This window comes from Miscanthus floridulus, chromosome 9 (genome assembly GCF_019320115.1).
Source record: "Miscanthus floridulus cultivar M001 chromosome 9, ASM1932011v1, whole genome shotgun sequence".
Classification (NCBI taxonomy): Eukaryota; Viridiplantae; Streptophyta; class Magnoliopsida; order Poales; family Poaceae; genus Miscanthus; species Miscanthus floridulus.
The window spans coordinates 114,297,836-114,322,417 of record NC_089588.1 but is presented as its reverse complement, the minus strand read 5'-3'; the positions used below and the strand labels follow the sequence as shown (position 1 = coordinate 114,322,417).

Here is a 24,582-nt window from a genome sequence, read left to right as displayed (position 1 = left end):
GGAGCTACATGGAGGTCTCGGTTGCCTAGAGGTGTTGTCCTTAGTGGCTAGCTGAGCCACTACGCTCGCTGTTTCTTTTAGAGTTGATAGTAGCTTAGTCGTCAATTATTTGTATGTAATCGCTTTAATTATGAATTCTGTTTGATCCCTGTGCATGAGGCTAGTTTTGCAGGGATCATGTCGGTTTTGCATGGTAAGCCTTTTGGCTTACTAAGACTATTTCTTGTAAATTTTCTTTACTCTTAATGAAAAAACATGCTTAGGCATGGCCGCGAAAAAAATCTATAGCACAAATTTAGCACTCAATCAATTCCGAAGAAGTCACAGCTCCAGAACAAGTATAGATGACATGAGGAACCGAAACCTGCCGTGTACATCAGAGGTCTTTTGTTGTTGCGTGGGAATACCATAAGCAAGGCTGGAAATTGAAGATACCACTGGGCCAGTCTAGTTTGGGGAAGAAGCTTTTTCTTTCTGAGGTGGGGGTTGGGAGCTTAATTTAGAAAATGGCCTTCAATAGTTCACACTATACACCCATAAAGTGTGGACGAGACATGATGGACCGACGTGCTCCCAACCCAATGGTCACTTGCATGAGGGACATAGGCTACCGGATGCAAAGGGCATAAAAACATTTTCTTAAAGTCGGTCCTGTAATGACAAGGGAATACATAAAGTCCAAAATAAGATGATCTGATCAAGTAATGCCATTATTGGGACACACGCACACATCACAGCCATGTATGTACCCGCTCCATGACCTCAGCTGAGCTCTATAAATTCGTAGAGCTGAGCCCCAAGGGAATCACCCCTTCTCAGAGCTTCATGAACTACGCTCCAACGCAGGCACCCAACACTAAGCATGGCCGATCCCGGTGGTGCTGCTCCGCCTCCCCCATCGACGGAGTACCTGCTGAAGAAGTACCTGCTGCTGCTGGCCACCCTGGTGGCGACGGTGACCTACGTGGCGGGGCTGAACCTGCCGGGGGGTTCCTGGCTGGTGGACGACGCGTCGGCAGGGGAGGTGGCCGGCGGTACATCCTCTTCTACTACTTCAACGCCATCTCCTTCTCCGCGTCGCTTCTGCTCGGCCTCCTCGTCCTCTTGCTACAGAAAGAAGGGAGCAGGGAGTACCTGCTCCTCATGTGGACGGTGATGCTCGTCGACGGGCTCAGCCTCATGGGCGCCTACGCCGCCGGGATCAGCCACGACAGGTTCACCACCATCTGCGCCTCCGTGCTGGTGTCCGGCGCCGCCGCCGCCTACGGGGCCATCGCCTTTGCGACGTACGTCGTACACGGGAACAAAACCACCAGCGAGAAGCTGGAGAAGAAGCACGAGATCCTGCTGGTGCTCGCCATCTTCGGCGCCACCATCGCGTACGTGGCCGGGATGAACCCACCCGGTGGCTTCTGGCGGAGCACCGTGGAGGGCCACCACGCCGCCGGAGACCCGGTGCTGCAGCACCTCCATCCCCACCGCTACAAGGCTTTCTTCTTCTGCAACACCACCGCCTTCGTCGCGTCCCTGCTCGCCATTATGATCGTCGTCGACCACGAGAAGCTCGACACCACCTTGAGAAGTACCTATCTAATAAGGCTGGCGACGCTGTATGGCTTCATCATCCTAGCGCTCTTGGGCCTCGGGGGCTCCTACGCCGCCGGGAGCTGCAGGGACGGCACCCACACCGCCCTTGTTGTTGCCCTAGGTATCCCAGTTGTTGTCTTGATGTGCCTCCAGCATGCTCTCCAACATCGCATGCAAGCACTCGTCAAATACTCCAGGTCCTTCAGGTATAGTAATACTCCATATTCGTTCATCTGCCTTGCATAGTAGTTCAATTTTGGCCTTCCATTTTCCTTTACGCATGCATTTATTATCATATATTTATTTATTACTCTCCTTATTCCAAAATTATAAAGACATTTTGGCTTTTGTACCTAGCTACTGGACATATATATAGTGTATATCTAAATATATAACAAAAGCTATGTACTCCCTCCGTTCCTAGATAAATCAATTTCTCCTGTTCGTGCCGGTTAAACTTTTTTAAATTTAACTTAGCTTTATAGAAAAAAGTAATAACATCTATGATGTAAAATTGGCATGTTATAAAAATATATTCTATAATATATCTAATGATACTAATTTGATACCATAAATCTTAATGTCTTTTTTTAGAAATTCGGTCGAAGTTTAAACATTTTGACTTAAGACAACTCTAGGAATCTATTTATTCAGGGACAGAGGGTCTTGTATGCCAAGATGTCTTATAATTTGAAATGGAGCGTGGGAGTATCAAATAAATCTATACATAACAAAAGCTAATGGCATATGTTCATTATGTGACATCACAAACAGTTGGATCGCCGACAAAACCCAAGACCTGGATAAGACCCGTGAATATATTCAGTTGCTTGCCACTCTTGTTGCGACCGTGGCTTACACAGCAGGACTAGATCCACCTGGCGGCGTCTGGGCAGCCAACGGAGAGGGTCACAATGTGGGAGACCCAATCCTCCTGACAACACACCCCGGGCGGTACAAGGTCTTCTTCTACTTCAACTCGGCGGCCTTCGTGGCATCGCTGGTCACCATCGTCATGCTGCAGAGCGCGAAGCTCGTGAGAGGCCATGCGCTGGAGGCGGCCTTGATCCTGGACTTCTTTGGCCTCATCGGCGCGTACGCCGCCGGAAGCAGCAGGGACACCAGCACCTCCATCTACACGCTCGCCATTGCCGGCGGCGTGCTCATCTACGTCGTCATCCACATCGCCTTCTGCACGCTGGAACCCAGCAGCAAGCCTCCTGCCGCCCGGAGCAGCGATGAAGATCACAAGCGATATGAAGCTAAGAAAAATGCTAATCTGAAGAAGAAGCGCGAGGTGCTGCTGCTGCTTGCAATCTTGGCTGCCACACTCGCCTACCAGGCCGGCCTAACCCCGCCGGGTGGCCTGTGGGAGGAAGACGACGACAGGCTCCGCCACCGCGCGAGCTTCCCGGTCCTCCAAGACAAGTACCCTCGCTGCATTACGTCAAAAAACATTTCTAGGGGCGGTTGTAGACCATTTGTAGGGGCGGTTTGCCCAGCCGCCCCTACGCAAGGGTCTCTACAAATCATGCATTTGTAGGGGCGGTTCTCAGGCCGTCCCTACAAATCGATTTGTAGGGGCGGCTAGTGTTTCCAGCCACCCCTATAAATTTATTTCTAGGGGCGGCTCTTATTACCAGTCGCCCCTACAAATAGATTTGTAGGGGCGGCTATAGTACCAGCCGCCCCTACAAACAGGTATTTGTAGGGGCGGTTCAATCTAGAACCGCCCCTACAGTACGTTTTCCCGCAAAAAATCAAATTTTCAATTCAAAATCACTTTGCCGAACGTCCAACAACAACGTTCCGAACAGCGTTCGCGTTGCCGAACGCCCCGTGACCAACGTTACGAACCACGTTCGCGTTGCCGAACGCCCCATGACCAACGTTCGCATTGCCGAACACCCCACTACAGGCATAAGAGTATTCTATAAACTACAGTTACAAGTCCAATTCACATGAATATATACAATCCGTCATTAAATATACAAAATCCGTACACATTGTTATCAACGTCCTAGAGCTAGCCTTTCAGTCTCACGAAGATGTTGGTACTAAGGATTTGTACCTAAGTCAGACTCTCGGTCATGGTAGGCGCCTCTGACGTGTACAATCTGGTCTAATGTGAAGTTGCAAAGGTCGCCGACGAGCTCTAAGAGTTGGTCATCCTTGTATGGGTCTCTTTTCATTCCTTTTTCTTCTCTCCACTACAAGAAAACAAGTTTCAGTTTAGTATTTCATACCATTTATGAAGTTTTTATACTATGGGTGAAGAGGTTCAAACTTACCCTTAAGGGGTGCCTCCTGTAGGCACCGGTGTTACCCATCATAGAACATATATAGTATCCACAATGTACACTCTCAGGCTTCTGCTTGGGGCACTGCGTGTTTTGCATATGAAAATGTTAAGTAATGCTTTTGACAGCCATGTAACGGAGTACTGAAGAAGTAAGTTACACTTACCGCACATAGTGTTTTTATAGCCAGCTTTTCCTTCCTTGCTGGATCATGCCTTCCATGATGATTAGTGACATAGAACCTAAATACCCTGTTCAAATTATTTTAGCAAATACAACTTGTTAGTATCCAAAAGTGAACGTTACAAGTATGTATACAAACATATAAGCTAATGAGGATTGTCGATATGTATACGTCTTGAGAATCGATATGAAGTCTTTGTATGTCACCGTGTCCTTATCTAATGAATCAAAGACCCATGCCATGCTCCTTCCGACGTCGACGGCTATACAAATCCAGTGGTTGCTGCATGGATTTAATGAAATATATCGAACAAAGCTTTAAGTATAGAGTTGAGCTTACTCGAAGTTGTATGGTAGCCATATAGTAGAGTGGTGTTGGAGATTTTTGAAAGCCAAGGCAATGTATGCCGCAACCTTAAGGGACTCTTCCCTTAGCTTCGTACTACGGATGCGCTCTTTCTCCCGAAGAGTCTTTGCAGCTGCTAGCTCTTTGGCATCCAGTGTCCACCGTTTAGGGTAATTAAAATTTGTTTGGGCTATAGCTTGAGGGTCTACATACCCGGCTTTCACACTTGGCATTTGTTTGACAATGTGCACTTGCATTCTACAAATCACGGCGTGGGTTAGTTACAACAAAATTCAAAGATTACATTCATATCATATCGGGAGGACAAGGACTTACAGGCACCACGTGCGAATTAGATTCATCTCCATTTCTCCTAGGTAAAAGCATGTGTGCATGTCATTGAAGTCAAAGACAATTTTCCCGACTGGGCTTCCAAATGTGCCGGTGGGAAAGCATGCTTGTATGATATCTATGCTCGTTGGGAGAACACGCAAGTACCAATCATGGAATCTTCTCATTCCAAGTGGTAGGCGCTGGATGTTCCGGTTTAGTAGGAAGGGCTTGCCTCTTTCATATTTTTTTGGGCAATCCTTTGACCATTCGATGGCATCAACATTTGGATACTGCTTTGCAATTTGGTGAAGTTTGCTACTGACGGCCTCCTCAGAACCCTATGATGGGACTTTTTTTAACTTGGTTTTCAGGCTTGAACTGATTATGGGAATACCACTTGGACACCGACGAGACGTCTTTGATCGGAACATAAACTGGCCTTATGTGGATTGGAATCTTCTTTCGGAGTTCCCATTCAGGCACGTCCTCATCTTCTTGTGCATCACCTTCTTTAGGAGGCACTCGTTGTTCATGTATCGGTTGTGCTTGTTGAGAAGACTATGGCATCTCATGATGCACTTGCCTGGTACGAGCTGGAGAAGGTTGTGGCATCTCATCAGGCACATGCTCGATAGGAGACGGGGAAGAATGTGGCATCTCAGGAATGTGGGGGTCACGAGACGGTGAAAATATCTCCCCGGCCTCAACAACTCGCTCCAAATTTGGGAGAGGGGGAGGCGGCGAAGAAGCAGTCACTAATATACGTGGCTCCGTAGACATTCCTTGCTTCTCCAGCGCCTTCGCAACTAGAGCCTTCACTTAGAGCTCAAGACTAGTCTCTCGGTCTCGGCCATGTTTCTTATACATGTGCCTATCCTCTTCGAATCCTTGCTTCCAGGTCATCCTTTTCCCTAGCCCCCTAGTGCGGCCTGTGTGCTTCTTGTTTCCCAAGCTAAGGCTAAGCTCGTCCCTCTCTCTAGAAGGATTGAATGAGCCCGTCTCTTTATCTTCAGCATATTTCAGTATCCTTGATACCGCCTCTTGGGTCTTCGGCTTATCAAACTTAAGATTACTGTCGGATGGTTCTGTACTGCTCGCATATATCCAGTTCCTTGAGCGTACCTTCAACTTCGTCACATCGATATTCCCAGCAGCTGCGGCCTCTTCATCCATCTTCCTAAACTGCTCTTCCTTGGCATAGTAGCCACCGGGGCCTAGATGATGGTGGTGTTTGTTCCTCTTCGCTAGCTCGGTGTTACGAGCACTGAGCTCCAATGCCTCCGCTGAAGTCTTCTGAGCCATGAGCTCCTCCCATTGACTAGGAGTTATTTTGCCGAACTCGTTGAAGGGAGTTAACCCCTTTTGGATATACTTCGTGTTAAGCTCCGACCTCCAACGTTGAAATGACTCTCCCATCATCTTGATAGCATTTTTTTTACCAATTCATGCTTACCCTCTAGAAATCTAAAATTGACCTTCAGCTGCCTATCCCATAGTGCATTCTTTATGTTCTCTGGTACCTCTTTCTAGTTAGGGATTACTGGGTTCAATTTATCTCTTACTAGGGCCCCGATCGCATTACGGAATCGTCCTCTTAATTCCTTCGGCTCAAGGATCTCCCCTGCTGGCCCAACCTCCGTTATCACAAAGCAAGCCTTATCTGGATATAGATTTCCTTTTCTATCCCCTCGTTTCCTCTTAGGCTTGGTAGTCATGGTTGTGTCTTGAGTTTGTGGAGCAGAGGCATCGTGATCCGTCTCTGTGGTTGTTGCCTCTGCTCTTCTTTCCTCTACTCCGTCATGTCCAGCGAGATGTCACGGACGTCGACGTCGTATTTTCTAAGTTTTAGGAGGGACCTGTATATAGGACAGGTCAAAGTGTTAGCAGAGGTAACACGGCCAAAGCTTTAGCAAAATTTACAAGCTAAGGCTTCTTCCCTACCTCCTCGTTCGGGTCAAAATCCTTGTCCAAATCTTCCTTCGTTGGCCTCCTTCTTGCTTTAGGTGGGAAAGGATCCTCGGGACTTTCATATCCCTCTTCTAACTCATCATCCTCTTCTTCTTCGCCTTCAGCAGCCTCTCCTTCGGGGCCTTCCTCCTTGTCATACTTCTCCTGAGTAAGCATCACTTCTAGATCCTTTTCTACCTCGTTATCGAACTGTTCCTGAGTAAGCTGGTCCTCTAGTGCTTGCTCCTTAAGGGTTGGCTGCTCATCATGCTCGGGGCATCGAGCTGCACGGTCTGTTGTCCGCGACATTATTTCGCGCTTTGTTCTAAAAGATGCAAGAAAGTGTGCTTTAGGTACACGAGAAGGTATAAGAAATCAAAAAGGTCTATAAACCAAAGTAGTCCTATAAAACAACAATATAAAAAAACGAGAAGTAGCAGTGGTAGAGGCTCAGAAACATGTCAATCATCATCTGATCTTGAACTTGGAGCATCAAGGCATCATAACAGAGAAGAGAGGAGAAGGTAATGTAGGGGCGGCTGCTAATGATGCCAAGTTCCTCTCAAGTTCTTGATCATCAGCTCATATTCCATATAATGTATGGACTTAGACAATTTCATCATCAGCAAAACAAAGGAGGGGAGAGGAGAGGGAAGATTTGATAAAAAAAGCAACAGCTGCTTAACAAACACAGAGAGGAAAAGGTGTAAAAACAAGCAGCTATTGCTTCCCAAACATAGAGGATAGAAAATATGGCAAAAATAGAGGAGAGGGGAGATTTGGTAAAAAACAGCAGCTACTACTTCCAAAAAAGCAACAGCTGCCATACTGCCATCAGAAGTAAGCAAGAACAGAAATATACTGTGTAAGTCTATAAAAAAGGTAAGCAAGAACAGAAACATAGTAGTAGGGAACCTGTTATCTAAAAAAGGTAAGCAAGAACAGAAATATACTGTGTAAGTCTATAAATAACAAGGTGTAGATAAGCAAGAACATGCACTTATATAGAGAATAGAAATATACTGCCATCAGAAGTAGTAGGTAAATGTGCTAAACTCAGAACATGCACTTATATAGAGAACAGTCACAATAAACTATATAAAAGAAGAAAAAGAATGTGTAGCAATGCCATCTGAGGAGTCAGCAGAAGAGATGGAGGCTATCTGAGGAGTCAACAACAGGAAGAAAAGAAGATGCAGTCTTTTCAGTTATCAATGTTAGTTAGTGTGCCAGCACCGGCCGGCCTTAAGTCTGGTATTGGTTTTGATGTAGTTAGCTTATCAGGTGTTTTTAGTGCTTGTGCTGAGGTTAAGGGCTACTTTCAAGGGTTACAAGTCCATTGCTTAGCGATTAAATCAGGTTTTGATGTGGATGTTGGTGTCAGAAATGCAATTCTGGATCTATATGGGAAGTGCAAAGCATTAGTAGAAGCGTACCTTGTATTCCAGGAGATGGAGCAAAGAGATTCGGTGTCTTGGAACGCTATTATTGCAGCTCTCGAGCAAAATGAGTGTTATGAGGATACTAAAGCTCATCTAAATGAAATGCTGCGCTCTGGTATGGAACCTGATGATTTCACGTACGGTAGTGTTCTTAAGGCTTGTGCAGGTCTACAATCTTTGGAATATGGGTTGGTGGTTCATGGCAAAGCTATCAAGTCTGGACTTGGTTTAGATGCTTTTGTTTCAAGCACTGTTGTTGACATGTACTGCAAATGTGGCATGATCACAGAGGCTCAGAAACTTCATGACAGAATTGGGGGGCAAGAACTTGTTTCATGGAACTCTATCATATCAGGTTTTTCACTCAACAAACAGAGTGAAGAAGCACAAAAATTCTTCTCGGAGATGCTAGATATGGGTGTAAAGCCTGACCATTTTACTTATGCCACTGTTCTTGATACTTGTGCTAATCTGGCTACCATTGAGTTAGGGAAACAGATCCATGGTTAGATTATCAAACAGGAAATGCTTGGAGATGCATATATCTCTAGCACTCTTGTAGACATGTATGCCAAGTGTGGGAACGTGCCAGACTCACTGCTAATGTTCGAGAAGGCGCAGAAACTGGATTTTGTATCATGAAACGCTATGATATGTGGCTATGCACTCCATGGCCAGGGATTTGAAGCCCTAGAGATGTTTGAGAGGCTGCAGAAAGCAAATGTTGTGCCAAACCATGCAACTTTTGTTGCAGTTCTGCGGGCATGCAGCCATGTTGGTCTGCTAGATGATGGATTCCGGTATTTCCATCTGATGACTAGCCACTACAAATTGGAACCTCAACTGGAACATTTTGCTTGCATGGTGGATATACTAGGATGCTCAAAGGGCCCACAGGAAGCCCTAAAATTTATCAGAAGCATGCCTCTTGAAGCAGATGCTGTCATATGGAAGACTCTGCTAAGCATTTGCAAGATTCGTCAAGATGTTGAAGTGGCTGAAACTGCTACTAACAATGTTCTACGGCTAGATCCAGATGATTCATCAGTTTACATTCTTCTCTCTAATGTATACGCTGAATCAGGGAAATGGGTTGATGTTTCAAGGACTAGAAGGCTAATGAGGCAAGGATGGCTGAAAAAGGAACCTGGTTGTAGCTGGATTGAGGTGCAATCCGAGATGCATGGTTTCCTTGTTGGCAATAAGGTCCATCCCAGATCAAGGGAGGTGTATGAGATGTTAAATAATTTGATTGGTGAGATGAAACTCTCTGGGTATGAGGTTTCATTAGCACTGTTTGCTGAGGTTGATGAAGAGGGGAGCACATCTGAGCAAGATTACTTTGTTGGAGTCGTTGGTGATTAATCTGTTTTTTGTTGAAGATGTCAATACCATAATGAAGCTTTGACCTTTTGTGTAAATTTGATAGATTCCTCCAGCAGAGATAGTGATACTACATATGACACTGAGGCAGAAACTCAAAATTTTCTACATGGACATGCCATGTAAGCATATTCTTGTTAATCTTAGGATGCATGGAACTGACGTCTGTTGGCATGATAGCAAGTCATGACCATGTCTGCATTTTTGCCATTATGTGGACTGACTAGAAAATATACTAGCAAAAAACAAAAAAAACAAAAAACAAACAAAAAAGCTGGCCATATCTTGTTCTATTGTTCTATTATATAATCTGATAGATAAGGCAGTTATTGTTCTTTCCACCATTTGTACTGATTGTGGCCTGTATACAGGGAACTGAGTAAAATTGGCACAAGGGGAGATGCAATTCCCCATTCCTTTCACATCATCAAAAAAATGTTGGTTTGATTAAAAATGCTATTGGTTCTTTGATTAGGTCGAACAAGCTTATTGATTGTTCAGTAAGTAATAGTCCACTTTCGTGTACTGGAGAGAGTTTGGAATACTTAAGCTGCTGGGGGAGTAAAATGCACATCAATCACTACACCGATTCGATTTGGCAAAATGCAATCATAATGCGATAAAATCAAATTCATACATATGTAGCACAGATAGGGATAAAAGAGTTCTGAATTTAAGACAGACAGCAGATCAAATACAACTTTAAGTAAAGAAGTACAAATGCAGCTAAATCAAATCATATAGTTTGTGAATAAGCATCTCCTTTTTACACAAATGCAGCAACATATGTATTTACGAATAAGAAAACCAGATCTTGGCAGGGCAGATGACCTGACAAGATCATTATCCGTTTCTAGCCAAGAACCTACACATCTAGTGACAAAGACAGAAAAGCTCATAAGGAAAACAATGGCATACCTAAAAACGAGTCGTCGGCGTGCGGGGGCGGGCGCCGGGGGCCAGGCGCGGGAGGACGCTGGGGGTCGGCGCGTGGGGAAGGGCGTCGGGGGCCGGGCATGGGACGCCGGGGGTCGGCACGCGGGGGCGGGTGCTGAGGACCGGGTGCGGGTGTCGGCGTGCGAGGGCGCGCGCCAGGGGCCGGGCGCGGGACGTCGGGGGTCGGCCGGCGTGCGGGGGAGGGCACCGAGGGCCGAGCGTGGGACGCCGGGGGTCGGCGCGCGGGGGCGGGCACTGGGGGCCGGGCGCGGTATGCCGAGCGCCGGGGGACGGGTGCGGGACACCGAGCGCCGGGCGCCGGGGGCGGGCGGGGTCGCGGGGGCGGGCACGGGACTGGTGGCGGAAACCCTAGGCGCGCGGGCAGCCTGACGGCGTCGGTGAAGAAGACAGCGCCCAGACTGACACCCATGCGTCGGTTCTCCTCTTTTTACTCCGTCCTATTTGTAGGTCGGTTCCTGATCTAGCCGCTCCTACAAATCCATTTGTAGGGGCGGTTCCTGATCTAGCCGTCCCTACAAATGCATTTGGTCAAATAAAAATATAGCACTTTGACTCTAGTATTATGAACTCTAAACGACTTCAAATTAAAAAGTTTTGAATACCAAGTTTGTTAAAAGAATCAATATCTACAATTGTTGTTTTGGTCAACTTTCCATTTGAGAAAGTTTAGACGGTTCAGATTTGTGATTTTTAAATTTCAACGCCTACAAACTAGTTTTCGGAACCCTAGGTTATCTCAAATTGAAATTTTTGAATACCAAGTTTGTTCAGCTCATCAAGATATACCATACTTATATAGTCCATTTTTTATTTGAGAAAGTTTGAACAAAATATAGTTCAAATTTCACAAGTGTGTGACATAGTTTTAGAAAGTCTATATGAGATTCAAGAATTGTGACTAGTGTTTGATAAAACTTTCTCAAATGGGAAAATGAGCTATGTAACAATTGTAGATCTTGTTGAGATGATCAAACTTGGTATTCAGAGTTTTTTCATCTGAGGTCATGTAGTGTCTCATTTGAGCAAGTTTGACTAAGTCAAATTTGGTCAAATGAAAAAACAACACTTTGACTCTAGTATTATGAACTCTAAATGACTTCAAATTGAAAAGTTTTGAATACCAAGTTTGTTAAAAGAATCAATATCTACAATTGTTATTTTGGTCAACTTTCCATTTGAGAAAGTTTAGATGGTTCAGATTTGTGATTTTTAAATTTCAACGCCTACAAACTAGTTTTCGGAACCCTAGGTTATCTCAAATTGAAATTTTTGAATACCAAGTTGGTTTAGCTCATCAATATATACCATACTTATATAGTCCATTTTTTATTTGAGAAAGTTTAAATAAAATGTAGTTCAAATTTCACAAGTGTGTGACATAGTTTCAGAAAGTCTATATGAGATTCAAGAATTTGTGACTAGTGTTTGATAAAACTTTCTCAAATGGGAAAATGAGCTATGTAACAATTGTATATCTTGCTGAGATGATCAAACTTGGTATTCAGAGTTTTTTCATCTGAGGTCATGTAGTGTCTCATTTGAGCAAGTTTGACCAAGTCAAATTTGGTCAAATGAAAAAACAACACTTTGACTCTAGTATTATGAACTCTAAATGACTTCAAATTGAAAAGTTTTGAATATCAAGTTTGTTAAAAGAATCAATATCTACAATTGTTGTTTTGGTCAACTTTCCATTTGAGAAAGTTTGGACGATTCAGATTTGTGATTTTTAAATTTCAACGCCTACAAACTAGTTTTCGGAACCTTAGGTTATCTCAAATTGAAAAGTTTTGAATACCAAGTTTGTTCAGCTCATCAAGATCTACGATACTTATATAGTTCATTTTTTCATTTGAGAAAGTTTGAACAAAATGTAGTTCAAATTTCACAAGTGTGTGACATAGTTTCATAAAGTCTTTATGAGATTCAAGAATTTGTGACTAGTGTTTGATAAAACTTTCTCAAATGGGAAAATGAGCTATGTAACAATTGTAGATCTTGCTGAGATGATCAAACTTGGTATTTAGAGTTTTTTCATCTGAGGTCATGTAGTGTCTCATTTGAGCAAGTTTGACCAAGTTAAATTTGGTCAAATAAAAAAAACAACACTTTGACTCTAGAATTATGAACTCTAAATGACTTCAAATTGAAAAGTTTTGAATACCAAGTTTGTTAAAAGAATCAATATCTACAATTGTTGTTTTGGTCAACTTTCCATTTGAGAAAGTTTGGACGGTTCAAATTTGTGATTTTTAAATTTCAACGCCTACAAACTAGTTTTCGGAACCCTAGGTTATCTCAAATTGAAAAGTTTTGAATACCAAGTTTGTTCAGCTCATCAAGATCTACGATACTTATATAGTCCATTTTTTCATTTGAGAAAGTCTGAACAAAATGTAGTTCAAATTTCACAAGTGTGTGACATAGTTTCAGAAAGTCTATATGAGATTCAAGAATTTGTGACTAGTGTTTGATAAAACTTTCTCAAATGAGAAAATGAGCTATGTAACAATTGTAGATCTTGCTGAGATGATCAAACTTGGTATTCAGAGTTTTTTCATCTGAGGTCATGTAGTGTCTGATTTGAGCAAGTTTGACCAAGTCAAAATTGGTCAAATGAAAAAACAACACTTTGACTCTAGTATTATAAACTCTAAATGACTTCAAATTGAAAAGTTTTGAATACCAAGTTTGTTAAAAGAATCAATATCTATAATTGTTGTTTTGGTCAACTTTCCATTTGAGAAAGTTTGGACGGTTCAGATTTGTGATTTTTAAATTTCAACACCTACAAACTAGTTTTCGGAACCCTAGGTTATCTCAAATTGAAAAGTTTTGAATACCAAGTTTGTTCAGCTCATCAAGATCTACGATACTTATATAGTCCATTTTTTCATTTGAGAAAGTTTGAACAAAATGTAGTTCAAATTTCATAAGTGTGTGACATAGTTTCAGAAAGTCTATATGAGATTCAAGAATTTGTGACTAGTGTTTAATAAAACTTTCTCAAATGGGAAAATGAGCTATGTAACAATTGTAGATCTTGCTGAGATGATCAAACTTGGTATTCAGAGTTTTTTCATCTGAGGTCATGTAGTGTCTCATTTGAGCAAGTTTGACCAAGTCAAATTTAGTCAAATAAAAAAACAACACTTTGACTCTAGTATTATGAACTCTAAATGACTTCAAATTGAAAAGTTTTGAATACCAAGTTTGTTAAAAGAATCAATATCTACAATTGTTGTTTTGGTCAACTTTCCATTTGAGAAAGTTTGGACGGTTCAGATTTGTGATTTTTAAATTTCAACGCCTACAAACTAGTTTTCAGAACCCTAGGGCAGTCTCACACATATGCATAAAATATATAGTCTCACACACATGTATAAATGAAGCCTTACAAACACACACTTACACAAAACATTCCACGTTCAACAACTAGCTAGCCCGCTATAACGACTTTCCCCTTGACACCTTTTTATTCCCATAGCATTATATCTTTGGGGAGGTTCTTTTCCACAACACTGATCTTTTTAGGAAAGTCTGTGAATAGCGGCATCTCATCATAGTTATTGTAAGCTTCAACATCGTCCACGCCATCAACTCCAATAATGTGTTGTTTCCCGAAGGCAACCACGTGCTTTGTCTTCTTCTTCGGGGGGAGGTTACTTTGTGGGTCAGACATATAGAAAACTTATGCGACACGTGAAGTGAGCACCCAAGGGTCATCTTGGTAGCCTAGATTCTCGAGGTCCAGGACTCTCAATCCGATCTCGTTCAGTTGGTGTTGTTTGATCCAGCGGCATCGAAACAGGGCCACCGTTATATCCCTTCCATAGTCAAGTTCCCATATCTCTTCAATGATGCCAAAGTATTGGATCTTTCGCCCTAATCCAACGAGAGCCTCTATTCGAACGCCGCTGTTTTGGTTCACATATTTACTATCCTTTGCGTGGATATAGTACGTGTACCCATTGATGTCATAAGCATTCCAAGATGTCACTTGTCTCGATGGCCCCTCCGCCAATCTACTGATGGTAATAGAGTCTATGGTTTCTTCAGGCGGTATGTTTTGGTCCTTCAACCATATAGTTAGTCGTTGCTTGTGCTGTTTCATGACCCAATCATCCGAACGGCCATTTCTCTCCGCCATAATGATAGCCAAGTGTTCATCAATATACGGTTGCATCAGTTATGTACTCTGCAAGACACTGTAATGCGCTCGACTCACCTCTTTGTAATCATAGTCGATGAACACTTTTCTACCACTGGTGCCCTTCCTAGCTAGCCTACCCTTGTGACGAGAATCGGGTTTACCAATCCCTTTCTGTACTTTTAGGTACTCTTGACAGCACTCGACGACTTCTTCAGTACTGTAACCCTCTGTCATGGAGCCCTCTGGGTATGCTCAATTATGCACGTATTGACTTAAAACCGACATGAATTGCTCATAGGACCACATTTCATGCAAGTAGCAAGGGCCAAGCGCCTGTATCTGATAAACCATGTGAATCATGAGATGTGACATTATATCAAAAAAAGCAGGAGGTAAACACATCTCTAGTTGGTTTTGTGTCTCCACCACAAATTCATGTAGGTCACTCAGCTCTTCCTTGCCAATCGTCTTCTGTGAGATCTTCGAAAAGAAGTAGCACATGCGGGTGATGGCCATTTTCAAGAACTTTGGCTTTATAGCCCTGATTGCAATAGGTAGAAACACTGTCAGCATCACATGGCAATCGTGAGCCTTGTAGTGTGTTATTGACAAGTCCTTCATCGACACTAGCTTCTTCACATTTGCAGAAAACCCAGTCGGGACTTTGACCCCCCTCAGGAAAGTGCATATAGCTCTTTTCTTGTCTGGTGTTAGGTTGAAGCACGCCGCGGGCAGAGTGTATTTTCCATTAGCCTCAGGTACCGGGTGAAGCTGTGGCATCATGTTTAGCTACACCATGTCTTTCCATGCTTTCAGACCATCCTTTGACTTGCCTGTGTCCATCAAGGTAGCAATGAGACTCTCAAAGACATTCTTCTACACGTGCATAGCATCAATGGCATGGGGGATCTCCAAGTCTGGCCAATAAGGCAGATACTGAAAGAAGATCGATTGTTTCTTGAAAGGTACGCCTTCGATAGGAGGTGTGCTTCTATCTCTATTCGTCCCATCCGGATTCTTCTTTCCATAGACGACGCGTATGTTTTTCACCATTCTGTATACATGTTCTCCGTTATGACGTCTCTCCGGAGGGGGTTCAATCTCCGGGGCGTTGTCATAAAATCTAAAGAACAATTTGCTGCGGTACTTATGACTTGTCTTTAAGAAGCGTCGGTTCCTTAGGTAAACTATCTTCTTGGATGCATCCAGGTAAACCCATGTAGTACCATCCAAGCAAACCAAGCATCCCGTCTTTCCTTTGATCTATCCAGACAAAGCAAACAACGCGGGGTAATCATTGGTAGTAACAAATATTATTGCTCTACATATGAAGTCCTCCTTTCGGAACGCATCGTACATCTGCTCCCCATGCCTCCATAGTCTCTCCATTTCTTGCATCAAGGGCTCGAGGAACACGTCTATATCAATGCCTGGTTGTTTAGGGCCAGAAATAAAATAGTGAGGAGAAGGTACTTTCTCTTCTGACACAACCATGTTGGGATGTTGTACATGGTCAAGATCACTGGCCATGTGCTATGGTTGCTCATCCTCTCACTGAAGGGATTCATTCCATCGGTGCTCAGGCCAAACCGTACATTCCTTGGGTCATCGCTGAATTCTTTGTGCTTCTCATCAAACCTTTGCCACTAACTACAATCAGCCGGGTGTGCAATCTTATCATCATCCACCTTGCGCTCATCATCCCACCATGTCATGAGTGCGGCTTCTTTAGGGTTTAGGAACATACATCTCAAGCGGTCGGTCACTGGTAGGTACCACATTACCAGGGCAGGAATTCTTCTCTGCTTTGCATCATTGCCTAATGGAGTGTCCTCTGGGGGCTGAGATTCTTGTACCACCTTTTTTGTACCCTTCTTATTCCTCTTTTTCCTCGTGGATGGTTCGTCCCCACCGTAAAGGTCATTGTTCTTGTACCGGCTGGCCCCACACCGGGGACATTTATCCAATGACTTGAAAGTTTCACCACGAAAAAGTATACAGTGGTTGGGGCATGCATGTATTTTTTCAACCCCCATTGTCAATTGACTTATGATCTTCTTCGCTTGGTATATGTTGGCGGGAACTGAGTTTGGTTGTGGCAGCACCCATGACAGGAGATGCAATAGATCATTGAAACTACAGTCTGACCAGCCGTACTTAGCCTTTAGGATGAGCAGCTCAAGCACGAAACGTAGCAATGTCTAATGTGTCGGACAACCCTTTTCAACACCATACACAGTCTCCTTCGATGCTTTTGTCACTCTTTCCAAATTTTCTAGACCTTTCGGGCTATTTAGTAAAATCTCTGGTCCAAGGGTTTGAATCATGTCATCTAAATCATCTTCAACTCCGACACGTGCTCCACCATCATTATTGGCACCACCTTTGTCGTTACCATCCCAACCACCAGCATCACCACCTTGTTCTTTGCCAAACTCGAAATCCATTTGTGCATCAAGCTCGGCTGAATATTGGGACATGGATTTTATGGTTTCATCATCGTATTCCCCCTCATCCTCGTCATTAACAATAACCGTTTCACCATGATAAATCCACACTATGTAGTCCTCAACAAATCCTCGTATAATCAAATGTGATATGATGATAGTCACATCTGTCCGTGCCATACGGTTCTTGCAATCTTTACAGGGGCAAATAATTGTATCCTTATTCTCTTTCAATGTCGTTGCATGCTTCGTTGCGGCTTCAATAAATTTATTCACCTCTTCACGGAAACCTGTCTTGAACCTTAACGAACCATACATCTAAGAGTTCCTATACTCCATCTTTTACAACAACAAAACAAACATTAAAGGACTACTTATTCAGATATATATAAAAATTAATCAAAGTAATAATTATTTGAGAATAATTATATATACCTCAGATATATATGAATATAAATCTAATATAATTACATGAAGCATACAAACACACCATGGTAGAGGAAAATTAATTAATGGCACATTTATCCATAAATAATTAAAATACATATTTATTGATTACAATAAACAATTTCAAAGACAACATTTAGCAATAATTATACTTTACCCAATATCTTTCGTACAAACCCTAGTCCAATTTTATCAAACATAAATTTACAAAAACGAAATTAATAAAAAACCAAACCCTAGATCTAGATCACATGCACATGAAACATCCATAAAACTAACTAATGGTTCACTAAAATCAAGAAACATGGACCAAATAAGGGTATGGTCTTGTTCCTCTCCCTAATTTACCCTAGTACATTTAAAAGTTGGGTCTAATTTGCTCATAAATAACTCAAGCACCATAGAAGAGAGAGAAAAACAAAACTCTAATTATTCACTAATCAACCATTAAAACTTTAAAAAAGTGTGGAATAGCATTTTCTTACTTTCTACAACCTCTCCACCAAAGGATTTGAGACCAAAATCTTCCTCCCTTAGTAGAGCAATTTTTAGGAGGTGCCCAAGGCCTCCCCACCTTTCTTTCACGGGTTGGAGTGAGTGACCCGAGGAGGAAGAAGGTGCTGCCTCAGTTTTATATGGGGGCCATTTGTAGGGGCGGCTGGTGATTAAGCCGCTCCTACAAATAGAAGCTATAAATACGGGGCCATTTTTAGGGGCGTGAGCCGCCCCTACAAATCAGACCCTATTTGTAGGGGCGGCTCGTAACACCAGCCGCCCCTGCTGTTTCATTTGTAGGGGCGGCTGGTGTCTGGGCACCCGAGCACGCCACTGTAGGGGTGGCTCCATCACCAGCCGCCCCTACAAAAAAAATCGATCCGTTGCTAAAAATCGTTTTCTACGTAGTGGTTACATGGCCTTCATCGGTTACATGGCCTTCATCTACTGCAACGCGGCGAGCTTCATGGCGTCCGTGGCCCTCATCATCCTCCTCCTGAACGAGAACCTGTACAAGCCCCGGCCATACGGTGCTACGCGCTGTATGTCTGCATGGTGGCCGGCATGTTTGCTCTCATGGGTGCCTACGCCGCTGGAAGCTCCCTGCATCTTCGAACCTCCATCATTTTCTTGGCATCCGTTGCTGCAGGTATTGCCATTGTAATCGGCGTGGCAATCAGCCGTTCTCGACATCAAGGACAAAAACAAGAGTCCCCAACCCCAAAAAATGACGACGGGGAAAACAAGGCTCAAGAGGATGAAGAAGACATGGCTTACTACCTGATGCTGGTAGGGATCTTGGCTGCCAGTGTGACCTACCTGACGGGCCTGAAACCACCTGGTGGCATGTGGAGGGACGACGGCGACGGACACTCGGCTGGCAACCCGGTCCTCTACGACACCAACAAGCGGCGGTACAATGTCTTCTTCTACAGCAACTCTACTTCCTTCATGGCGTCCATCTTGGTCATCGCCTTGCTGCTGTCACGGATGATGCTGCCGCAAATAAAACTACTGTCGTCTCTCCGGCCGGTGCACGCAGCCGTTGTGATGGATGTGCTCGCCCTCCTGGTAGCCTACGCAGCAGGCAGCTCTCGGGAGTCTCGCAGATCCTGGAAGGTCATCATGCTCTTCCCCATTGTCGTCTTTGTTGTCTTCCTCTTCTACATCTCCATGAAAAGACAACGCAGTCCGCCACCGCCCCCTCAAATAACTCAGTCCGTTTAACCATGGTGGTTGATGCATGTACGTCCCATAATGCCGTCCAAAATTTCAACCAGCTGTCACTACCCTAAATAAATAAAATAAGAGAAATAAAAGTCGTGACACGCGGTCGTTTAATTTATTTGCCTTAGTAAGCTCTTTTGAATTATTTTTGGGAATCCAATGTGTGTTGTTTGCCTTAAGCTCTTTTGAGTTATTAGGTATCCAATGTGTGTGTTTGTGTGTTGAGATGTCGAATCAATTATTAATTTGTTTTATTTCTCCTTGTTATGTGTATATTATTTTTTGTTTGTCTTGTATACTAGTATATATATAAATTGTGTAAACTGGTTTCATTTTGGAAACAAACGTAAGTCATACATCAAGTTGTCATACAAATATATATATGATCTCTGCTTGTGTCCATCAGGTAAGGTATATATCCGTGCCGCCACAAGAGTTTACCGCCCGATCGTGGGGATAATCTCCGCGCTGAACGGCGTATCTGTTCCCGTGTTATCTGATTACATAATACTTGAAACAAATAATAACTAACATGATCTGTTCTATTGTTATCTGATTACATAATACTTTTTTGACTGTCTTTCTCAAAAAATAAACATGATCTGTTGGCAGTGCGAACGGATCTCGCTACATACAAAATTAGTCAACCAAACAACATCTCAGTTCTTCCTCAAAACAGCAAAACTGTGGGAATCACATTACAAAATTAGTCAACCAAAATCTCAGTTCTTCTTCCTCAAAACAGTAAAACTCTAGGATCACGCTACAAAATTAGTCAACCAAAAAATATCTCAGTTCTTCTCTCTCAAAACAACAAAACTCTGGGAACGAGCCATGGCTCGGGCAGCAAGTACTCCAGTGGAGGAGTTGTGCCGGTCATGAGTTCAAGCCCTGCTCCACTCACGTCTTCCACCAGGATTTGCTCCCCCTTTTGTTTTCAGGATGCTCGATGCCTCACATGGATAGACCATGCGTGTGGTGTGCGGCGTGAGTGCATGAGTTGAGATACTACAACATGTATTCAAAGGTTGAGGCGATAAAGAAAAAGCAAAACTCTATCCTGATGTTGACAGTCCAAATGTGGTAGTAAGGACAATAGGCTTCATTAATAAGTTCCTGACGTCACTTGATGGAGGAAAATACCTGGCACAGCAAAAATCAGAGCCGAAGCAAAGAAAAGAAGAAATTAGGCTCAGTCCTACCAAAACTAGCCAGGCCAGTTTCTTTGTAGCAAGAGTGGCCTGGCCTGTGGAAACCAGCTAGGCCGGTTTAGGAACCAGCTAGGTTGGTTTTGCTACTGTTCCGAGACCAGTTGAAGTCGGTTTCGGAATGTGTTTTCGTAGAGGAAACTTGTGGGACGCGTCCTGGAGTTGTTTGCTATTGGGATAAGACCACCCCATCTATATAAATGACAAGATCATGGCCTATTGAGTAATCGAACTTCCAATCGTCAAAAACCACATCTACTGCCCTAAGCCCTAACTCTCCCTATCTCCTACTGTTTGCCACGTCTCTCGATGAGATTTGGGCACAATCTAGGTGGCCTTGCCGATCCTAGGACAACCTCTTGTGCTCCTCCACGGTTTGTCTTCCGGGGAGGTGTTCAGGAGTTTACCTAGCGCAGAACAGGCGTCGAATAATCAGCCTAACCAGCTTGCTAGTCGGTTTTGCTGATTTGTTGCGTTCTTGCTGCGATCTAGGTTGTGTGTGACTTTGGCAGGCTAGCCTTGCTGGTGTGTGATCTAATTCGGCTTGGTCTTCGTTCGTGGCAGAGGGTGATTATGAGAATGGATCCGCTAGAAAATCTGATGTACGTCCACGGAAAGCTAACAAAACAATCTCCAGAAGCAAGTATAGATGACATTAGGAACTGAAACCTCTACCGTGTAGATATATTCTAATGTTACGTGGGAGTACCATAAGCAAAGGGTGGAAATTAAATGATAACTTTGGATGGTCCATCCGCCTTATAGAGAGTAGTGGCCCAGTGCTCGTACAGTTTGAGGAGGAAGCTTTGTCATTCAGGGTGCGGATTGGGGCCACAGCTAGGTTTATTAGGTTTATTAAAACCTCCCGCTTCCTGCTCTCACTATAGAATTCGGAGCATTGGTGGCTTCTCTCCGCGATGACACGTGGCTCTACCTGTTTTGCACAAAAGACCCTCGAAGCTATCAAAATCAACCCACGGTCCAACTATGTCCCTAGAACAGTGAACCTCACTCCTCCCTCCTTTCTCTCACTACCAGAGCCAGGGAAATTCCTGACAGCCAAAAACCGTCAGGAATGGCCAGAAAACCGTCAAGAAAGTGTTTCATGAAAAGGCCATCAGGAACAGCTCTACAGGAAAGACATGTTATTCCTGACGGATAGCCGACAGGAAACCTCTCCTAACGGCAACTCCTGACGGCTGTGGGTAGACCAGTCAAACCTGTCTCCTGACACGGTGGCCGACAGGAATCCCCATCAGGAATTATAAGCCGACAGGAATTAGCATCCATTTCCTGTCACTAGAACCGTCAGGAAAAAATCGACAGAGTCAGAATTCCAATTCCTGACGCAAAACGCGACAGGAATAGTGGCATCATCTACCAGGATCTGTCTCACAAGCATCCTTTTTGTTCCAGAAATACATTTAATACATACATTATACAATATTCTAGCATATGTATTAACCATCACAGTAACAAATTTACTCACATTGTGGATTTCAAACTGGTTCACAAGTTTAAACTGCACCATATAAAAACTTTTCATGCTAGCTCAAGAGTTTACGCAGCAAGTCTAGCTCCTAAAAAGAGTTTAAACCTCCTGGCTGCATCCCAACTACATAACAGAGGCCTTTTCACTATCTGACATATATATACTAGTAGATTTCTAACTACAGAAAAGAGGTTAATTTTCTTCAACAGCAGCAAGTTTGGAGTTTAACCAAACACACTCCAACATAAAACATTACTACACAAATCTTAACTATGGCGGGTAAAAAGGGTTAACTGAGGCGGTTTTTGCAACCGCCTCAGACTAAAGGTCACAGTTAATCGTGGCCTTAACCGAGGCGGTTGCAAAAACTGCCTCGGTTAATGCTATTATCGGAGACAGTTGAGTTATGCAGCCCGCCATGGTTAATAATTTTAGGAAATAAAAAGAAGTCCACCGAGCCCAGTAGCCCACTGAGCCCGGTACCACGCGTTGCCGTTCTCCGTGGTAGGATCCACGCCCCGGTAGCCTCCGGTGGCCAGATCCACTCGGTGGTGGCCGGATCCGCTCCCCCGCAGCCTTCGGTGGCCGGATCCGCTCGGCGGTGGCCGAATCCGCTGCTCGGATGAGAGGGAGGCGTCGCCGTGTTCGGAGGAGAGGGATGGGTCGCCGTGCTCGGAGGCCACGCTACCAGATCCGTTGCCAGTGAACTCCCCACCGGATCCACTGCCCGAGCACTCCTCCCTACCGGATCCGCCGTCGAAGCACACCTCCCCGCCGGATCCGCTGCACGAGCACTTCTTCGAGGCTGGATCCGCCGCTGGTGGGCTAATCCCCGTTAGAGGGATCCTCCCCGGCGGATCCACGCCGTGGTGGAGCCATGGAGGGAGGGGAGGAGGGGCATGGCGCCCCCAACCAGACATCCGGTTTGCGCTGGCCTCCTCTCCGGTGCCGTGCGACGAGGGAGGGAGGGAGAGACGAAGGGAGGAGGGGAGCCGCACGCGCCGGCCCGCTGCGCCGCTGTGTGGGGGACGGAGAGGGTGCGCACGCCGCGTGCTCGAGAGAGAGAGTGGAGGGAGGGACAGAGTGGGGGGAGGGAGAGAGTAGAGGGCACCGTCGGGAGGGAAGGGCGTGCTGCTAGGTTGCGGGGAGGGGCGCGACTGCAGGGAGAAGAAGACTGAAGTGCGAGTGAAAGCCTAATTACGCCTTATATATGTGGCTTAGTTAATGGACCAGCTGGGCTACAGGCCTTTTCCGAGGTGGGCCTACTAACCGAGGCGGTTTTTTTAAGACGACCGCCTCGGTTAATCAATTAACCATTAACCGAGGCGGTTGCGTTAGGGCAACCGCCTCGGTTAATAGGCATTAACCGAGGTAGTTTTTTTTAAGGTGGCCACCTTGGTTAATCTATTAACCGAGGCAGTTACGTTTGGGCAACCGTCTCGGTTAATAATTAACCGTGGCGGTTGCTGGCCCTTCTGCCCTGCCTCTAATAACCGAGGCGGGTAACCAGGCTGCCCGCCTCAGAGCCCTATTTGTAAATGCCGTGCAAAAGAATTTGTGTAGTAGTGAAAGGAGAGCCCTTTTCACTGCACGAAAGAGGTTTTACTGTCACTTGACCATTTTAGTCCATGTTAGCGTTGTCTTTATTATCTTTCATGCCATTGCTCTCAAGAGAACTAGATGCGGCATTTCCAGCATGGGATGACTCAGTACCCTACAAAGAGATGGAATTTAAAATGGTGAGTGGTTCTAACACTGAAAGACTACACATCACAACTAAGGACACAAGAAGAGAGAATTTAAATAGGTTAAAATAATTTTGGCTGTCTGAACTTTAGGATTGCACATCTGCTCGAATATAAAAATGACATGCAGCTACAAGTTGCATCAAATGAACAGACCAAACTAGCAGAGCATCACACAACACATGTTCTGGTTTTAATGAACATATGAATTTCAGAAAATGTTCAGAGTTAGACAAGGTACAGGTTTACATGCAACTCGGAGAAGATTCATATTCATACAAGGTACAAGTGTTAGGTGATCACTTTTCAAGCTACTAATAAGAGTAAATTTAAGATATCTAATTTCGCCATGTAAACTCTTGAATGGTTCTGTAACATCACAATAATAGATCAAATCAATCGAAATATCACTAATAACATCTTAGAAATTGATTGGTACTGTGTCAGAGTACCAAAATATGCATAAATATGAGACAAAAAAAAGATACAGAGCTAACAAGTATTAAGTCTATTACTGTGATAAATGTTTAAAGCTTTTACCATAGTAGGGAACAATGCTGGCATTCCATCGACCAGATTATACGTACAGTTTGTTAGTTTGGTGCACATGGCATGGCTTAAATAGCTGATATTGAGATATCTAGTTTTGCAAAGTAAATCAGGGAAACCTATTGAGGATTGTGGATATGGAAAATCTAATTCAAGAAATCTCAAATTGCACTAATTAAAAGTACTGGGTAACAGTGTATTGTAAATGTGATCACAGTACATTATGGGTTCACAGAAGCATGTAAAATAAACAAAATGTTAAGAGGCATGTCACATTCTACATCATACCAATATGGTTATTTCAATTTGTTATGTGTTACTGCTCCTGCAGCAAATAGCTC

The 24,582-nt window shown here is 44.0% G+C and overlaps 2 pseudogenes; both read left to right on the top strand.

Annotated features, from left to right (window-relative positions):
* The first annotated feature begins 857 nt into the window (after positions 1-857).
* Positions 858-19,247, top strand: LOC136480622 (uncharacterized; annotated as a pseudogene).
* Positions 7,890-10,847, top strand: LOC136483918 (pentatricopeptide repeat-containing protein At3g02330, mitochondrial-like; annotated as a pseudogene).
* Positions 19,248-24,582: the final 5,335 nt, after the last annotated feature.